At 39.8% G+C, this 7295-nt stretch overlaps 1 non-coding gene across 1 annotated transcript; it reads right to left on the reverse strand.

Moving 5' to 3' along the window:
- Positions 1 to 6940: 6940 nt before the first annotated feature.
- Positions 6941 to 7047, reverse strand: LOC141604368 (small nucleolar RNA R71). The gene has a single exon (XR_012526070.1). It is a non-coding gene; the product is annotated as a small nucleolar RNA R71 (small nucleolar RNA).
- Between the last annotated feature and the right edge of the window lie 248 nt (positions 7048 to 7295).

Here is a 7295-nt window from a genome sequence, read left to right on the forward strand (position 1 = left end):
ATCATGTAACTATTTCTTCAACCCTTCCAGTTCTTTAGGTGCCATAAGGTACGATGCTTTAGATATAGGACCTGTCCCCGGTTTGAGCTCCACACTGAAGTCGATATCTATCTTAGGTGGTAACCCTGGTATCTCATCTGGAAAGACATCACTAAACTCTCCAACCACAACCATATTAGATGCTGCCAGCTGCTCCTCACGCCTATCTCTCACTTGGCAAAGAATCAAGGGACACTTCTTCCTCAAACACGACTTTAAAGTCATTACAGCGGTGAAGTTACACTTTGGTCTCACAACAAACCCCCTATAAGACACTCTGACACCCTTGGGACCCTTTAAGGACACTTTCTTTTGTCCGCAATCTATCTTAGCATCATACTTACCCAACCAGTCCATCCCGACGATGACCTCAAACCGATCCATAGGAAACTCTAACAAGTTGACCGGTAAGTCTACCTCCCCTACCAACATGGACACATCTCTAAACAACTTAACACAATCCTGCGTTAACATAATCAATCATGCTTTTCTATATATATATATATACACACACACACACACGATACTCCACTACCCTTTTCAAAAGCCAAGTAGTAAACACATAACATGCTCAAAGTCTATCATATTCAACTACGCAATTCACTTTTTATGCCATGTTAAAATTATTCCATCATTTCATCCAACAACTTCACGAGATTCACAACTGCAAGTACTACACACATTGCTTTATACACACAACGGTTCCCAAGACTCCCCCATGTGACCGGCTCGATATCATAAGGGCCTCAATGCGACTTCGGGACGTCTCCAAAGTCTTTGCGGTAGCTCCAAACAACTCTCCCCGGGTTCATTTTATTTAGACTCCCTATGTTCATTAGGTTTATTAGTTTTAAGTTCCATAATCGCCGCTCTGATACCAGTTTGTGACACCCCCACAAACCAAGGTGCCATACCAGGACCACCCTAGCATGAGAGACCATCACCATCTCGGTTTCCCGAGGCTAGTTTATCAAAGTTACCATTTCAAAACAACATTTATTAAAGTATTAAGAATTAACGATTACATGTTCCAAAAACCAAAGCCAAACAAAAGTTTGCTAGTGTTCAACAACTGAAACTAAGACGATAAATCTCATGACAGCGGAAGCTAGACACGAAGTGATGACTCTTATCTCGTCCCGTAAAGCTAAAGACCATCATCACCTGTCACAATCTGCTCATCATCCCTGAATGGATCACCACAGATTTACAAAACAACAACGGGGCCAGTTGACTACATAATCAATATAAGACAAGGTACGATAAGATAAATAGCTGATCACAATCCACCTCCAACTCCCAAACTTATCATGTAACTGACTACACACTAAAATGTGTAGCCCTACTAGTGGGAGACCGTAGCCGTACCCACCTAAGCCCCGCTCATCAACGAGCGATAACCCTGTTCATTAATGTGCACATCCCCTCCTGTGGCGGGTTCCACAGAGGGCGAAACTAGGGTGTGAAGCCACTCCCGCAAGTGAGTCCATTCAGCCGAGGACGCATCTCGCGAAAATTATCAACCATCTCAACACCAACACCAACTCCACTCCAACAATAACAGATAATCACAATATAAATCATACCAACAATCACAACATAATCATAAATCAATTAAACAATAAATCGAGTAGGGAAACCCTACCTTAGCACAAACTAAAATGAGACAATCAAGCAGGCTAAAATGTCTCCTCTACGAAATCTCCACCTAACAACAAACACATAATTCCAATTATAACATGCCACAATCCCCTTTACCCCAAATCATAAACTAGGGCAAACCTAAAAGACAAATTAATGAAACTCATATTCTCAGAGGTTTACCGACATAATTGACACAAGGAATGATGAACAAGACTCACGAAAGATCCACGCACTTGGAGATGATTAGAGTTACGTTGTGAGTTTAGTTTTTGTTAAAAATGATTAAGAAACTGAAATCCATGTTTATATTACTCTAATCCTCTCTAAATCAAACTGCAGAAATAAACACCGTCAGACCGGATACTCGGTCAAGTATAAAGTATACTCGGCCGAGTATCCTCTACTCGGTTGAGTATTCCCACACTCGATCGAGTATTCCTGGACAGTAGTCTGTCCAGATTCTCACGACACACCTACTCGGCCGAGTAACGCATATTCGACGAGTAACAGACTTAGAAAACCGTAGTATTATATGGGTGCTTTGGAGGGACGAGCTTATCACTGAGTCTTGGCATGGATAGTATCACCGTAGTTGTTAAATTATTAGTTGTAGCTTTCTTTTATTTTGAGTTAAAGTATGTATTCAATTGTAATAGTTCTTTTATTGACGTTATGATATTTACTATTCCTCGGGCAACCGAGCTGGTAATGCCCTTATCTGCTAGGGAAGGTATTGTTAAGGCTCCTTGGTAGATAGGGGTGTTACAGTATTTGCTTGCCAGGTAGGGATATCCTACTTAACTCTTTTAAGATCTTGTTCTGCAAACAATAGCGTATGTGTGGTGGTATAGTGTGTGATATGGTTATATTGAAGCATATCGTGAAGTGGATTATTATTATTATTGAACTTGTGTGAACACATTTATATATTTAGTGCCACTGTAAATCATTATTGATAAGAGTTATGAGACTGGAGATGAGTTGTGCTTAGCACGGAGAGTGCTACTGCCAGTTGTGCATAGCACAGAGAGTGCTATTGCTAGTTGTGCATAGTACGGAGGGTGCTATTGCATTCGATCATGGTACGAAAGTACTACTACCAGATAGTTTAGCATAGCACGGTGTTGAGGGAGTTGTGCTACTGCCAGTGATGTCAGTGACTTGTATGCAGTATAGTTGGAGGTGGTGATAATGGTTCATGGTCAGTTGGTTAAGCCACTGCTGTTGATTATTTGTATATTTAATTAATCGTTTGGACTAATGTTGTTGTTTAGATATTCCTACTCAACTGTTTGATTGACAGCGTATTCTGTAAACACCTGTGATGAACAAATTATTGGGGAGCAGATTAACTGACGTGTGCTTGAGTTTGCTGATTTGGGAGCTCATGGGGATGCGAGAGGATTTCGGCTAGTCTACCTAGATGTCTAGATCACATAGCTTTACTATTCAGTTTATTTACTTCCACTGCGTAGTAGATTGTATTATTAGAAGTTTAATTTAATCTGTTGGTTAAATTGTAATAAAACCTATATTCGTTAAATTTTATATAAAGTACCTTGGTTTGTTTTACTTTGTTATTCACTGTCTCAGAAAACTAAGATGCTAACCATCCTATTTGTTTTGGAGGCCTAGCTAAAGGCTCTTGGATAAATGGGGGTGTTACAGTTGTGATGGTAGTTATGTGATTTATGTAGGATGAGACGGTTTTATGAGACGGATTCTTGGTTGCCTCGAGTTGCTTGCGGAGTTTGCTAAAAGGTTGTGTTTCCCTACTCGGTTTTGGTAATATAAATGCTTACTTACATGTTTATTGTCATTAATTTCATGGTAGATGTAGTATTGCATTATAACATGATGTTCAGTGATTATTATGAGTCTCATATTGTTGTCGGAATCGCATTATAACATGATAATGACGTACGGTGAATTAAAGAGTTGGAATAATGGTGTTATACTTGTTCATGGCATACTTGATTTTTGTTTCTCATGAGGTAGTCGTATACTTGGCTTGTTGTGTTGCATATTGCATACATTTGATTATTGGTGCACATTGGAGGTTGTTGGTGGTGTTTGACTTGTGTTGTGTGGTTGTTGAGGAGACGTATGGCGGTTCGGGAGACCGTCTTTTGCATGGGTCGCAGCTTGAAGTTTCCCACTCCAAGAGGGACATGCACGTTTATGACTTGAGTACGGAGTGACTCGTGTGGTGTTAAGACACCTGGAAGAGTTCCAGTTAGGGCTCGGGCTCGGTAATAACGGCGCGTTCCGAGTACCTGTTTTACGGCTGCGGTCCAGCTGTTTGGTGGTGGTGTTGCGATGCCGTCACTAGGTTATATTGATATGGAGTTCTGGTGGTTGGAGAGCTGGAGAGTTGTGACTTCTGTATCTCGTGAGTGTTTGTTTTATTAAAACTGACGTGTGTTGCTTGTGTGTAACTCTCGCCTTTTTTAATTGGGGTAGCCTGTGATGAACCATATATTACTTAATTTCCAGTCATATGGGGAGCAGTTTGAGCACAGGTTTGGACTTAATTACCAGCGAGACTGGTCGAGGCATGAGAATTGGTGTCCATTCGAGTTGTCACATGTTAGTTGATATAGTTCATTAGAAAGGTTGTAGTAGCACGAGACTTGTATTATTTATTTACTCATTTATGTAATTCCTTAAACCTGTTATTTATATAAAATGTTACTTAGTTGAAGTTCTGATTCACCGCCTCAGGAAACCGAGATGGTGACATTCCCGATTACCTTGGCTGGGTGAGTGATGTGACCATAATTTGAGCATATTTAGCCCCCGAATTAGCCTTGTTCCCATGCTTTTTAGTGCATGTTTGGGTCATTTATTGTCTTTAGTCCTTTGTTTTGCATATTCTTTGAGGTTTTAATCCCTTGGTAAGAAAGGAGTGCAAACCTTGCATTTTCATGGCAAAATGGAGCTAAATTGATTGAATCCAATGACCAAGCATAAAAGAGAAGACAAGACCAGAAGGCCTTTGTACATACTATAGTAGATGGGCAATGATGAGAAAACATCCTTGCATCCCCGAGGAAATCCTCAAGGATTTTATGAAGAGAAAGGAAGAAATCAAGAAGCTGACCAAGAATCCGAGAGGATTGACCACAATCCGCCCATCCTGCACAAGAAATCCGAGCGTCTTCCTTAGCTGGACGCCCGTCCAGAACCACCACAATCCGCCCGTCCACCCCACGAATCCGCTCGTCTAAAACACACACAATCCGCCCGTCCCGTGCCCTGGACGCTCAAATTGTGTGACAGCTAATCCGTCTTCTACTTGTTCAATAAAGGATGCGCATATTTTTCAAAGACCGGCGAAAAGGAGACCGGAGTCTCTCTTGAGACCGGCGATTACTCAAGGACTTAATTGTCATTTAAGCGTATAGTAAACCCTAATTTATGTACCTAATCCCCACTATAAATACCCCATTAGTCTAATTAGGTTATGATGTTCTTTTTAGCAATCTCTAGTGTAGTTTATATCAATCAAATCTCTCTTTAATATTGTAATAAACTTTTAATCAAGTCTTAATACAAATCTCATTTCCATAATCTCTCCTTTGTTCATCTTTCATTTTGGGTAATTGAAGATTATTTGGGTTATTATTGGGAGATTGACAACCTTCCAATCAATCATCAAGTACTTCTATTATTCTTAGCTTTATTATTGGAATCATTAGTAGGTATAATTCTCTTAATCTATTTTTAATTATTGTTAATTATCTTCATTTATTCATCATGTTTTACTTTGTTGGTATGATTGACAACCTTGCTAGCATGTTCAACATGATAATGAGTGAGTAGTTTCTTTAGCTAGGGTTAATGGGTAATTAGGGGAAACCAACATGGGGGACGATTCATGCTTAAATTGATATGTTTTCATAGTTTATTTGCTTGCTTGTTGTGATCTCAACTTATGCACATGTTATGTTTGATGAAATGTGAGCCTATGAATCCTTGCATTTTTTTACCCATCACCTATCTTTTCAATGCGACTTGTAAGACATAAACCAACTCGAGTCTCATTAGACCATGCATATAGTTGAGTAGGTTAGATTAAGTCGACTTGTAGGTGTTGTACAATATAATCGATTCGGCTCCGGGACCCAAACTTTCCTAGGATTGTAATATATAAACCAACTCGATCCATCACAACAATAATTGCTTGCTTATAATTTGAGAATATGTTTGTATGATCAATTCCCATGAATCCCCTATGACCCCATGACACCTTAGTGCCTTTTATCAATTGTTTACATGCCTTTTTAATCATCTTGCTTGTTTACTTTTATTGCTATTTAGTTTAGTGATCTTCTACTTCAAACCCCAAATTGTGACACCCCTAGACACCACTAGTTGCAATTGAAAATCTCATCTCAATTCCCGTCCCTTGGGATCCGACCTTTACTTGCCTCTTTACTAATTGTAGAGTTTTTGCGGAGTTATAAATTGTGTTTTGATCTAGGTGCTCCTAACGACAAGTACCGAAAACTAAACCGCCAAGTGAGTCCGACCAAAAATGGCGCCGTTGCAGGGGATCGGTGTTAATTTGATTTAGATTTTCTTAAATTTATATTAGTTGTGTCTTTCTTTGCCTTGGGGAAGTAAATCTCCTCAAGGTTTGTTTTAATTATTTTCGAGTTGTTTGATATTTTGCATATCTAGAAGATCACAAGGTAACTTGTTACCCTTTGATCACGAAATTGAAAGGACTTGGACAAACAATAGATGACTTGCTAGGAGAACTTTGAGAGGTATTGGTGAGGTTGTAGATATTCAACCAAACATTATTGAGTTCATCAACCCTTTTGCAAGAGAAGGTGAGGAGAACCCAACACAAAATCCAACACAAAATCAACCCACAACGCCTAAATTTTCATCACATTCCGTACCAACCGAGGAGAACCTACCCAATGGTACTCCCACACCACAACACTTAACCGGAAATTTCATTGCCAAATCCACATTTATCCAATTAGTCGAAAGAAGCCAATTTGGGGGGATGCCTAGTGAAGACCCTCACTCTCACATGGAGACTTTTTGTGACTATTGTGATGCGATTTCTCAAACCGGTGTAACTCAAGACCAAATTCGATGGGTCTTATTTCCTTTTTCTCTAATTGGCACTACAAAACAATGGTTGAAAGGTCTTGATAAGGCTACTCTCGGAATTGACTCTTGGAAGAAATTGGCTCTAGCTTTCTACAAAAAGTTCTACCCACCGGAAAAGACTAACATGCTAAGAGCTCAAATTACGGGCTTTAAGCAAAGAGATGAAGAATCCTTGTATGAAGCTTGGGAGCGATTCAAGGGAATTTGTCGCTCATGTCCTCACCATGGACTTAGCGAGTGGTTCTTGGTACAACAATTTTGGAATGGTCTTTATGAAGACTCAAGAAACATTCTAAACATGGGATCAAATGGAATGTTCACCGAAGTTGACGACAATCAAACTTGGAACAAGATTGAGGAAATGGCGGTCCATAATTCACAATATAGTAGACCTCGCAAGACTACTAGAGGAGGAAAGCATGAAGTGGACTCTATTACTCAATTGGGTGCTCAACTTAGTGCTCACATTGATACCATAA

This window comes from Silene latifolia, chromosome 9, assembly GCF_048544455.1.
Source record: "Silene latifolia isolate original U9 population chromosome 9, ASM4854445v1, whole genome shotgun sequence".
Lineage (NCBI taxonomy): Eukaryota > Viridiplantae > Streptophyta > Magnoliopsida > Caryophyllales > Caryophyllaceae > Silene > Silene latifolia.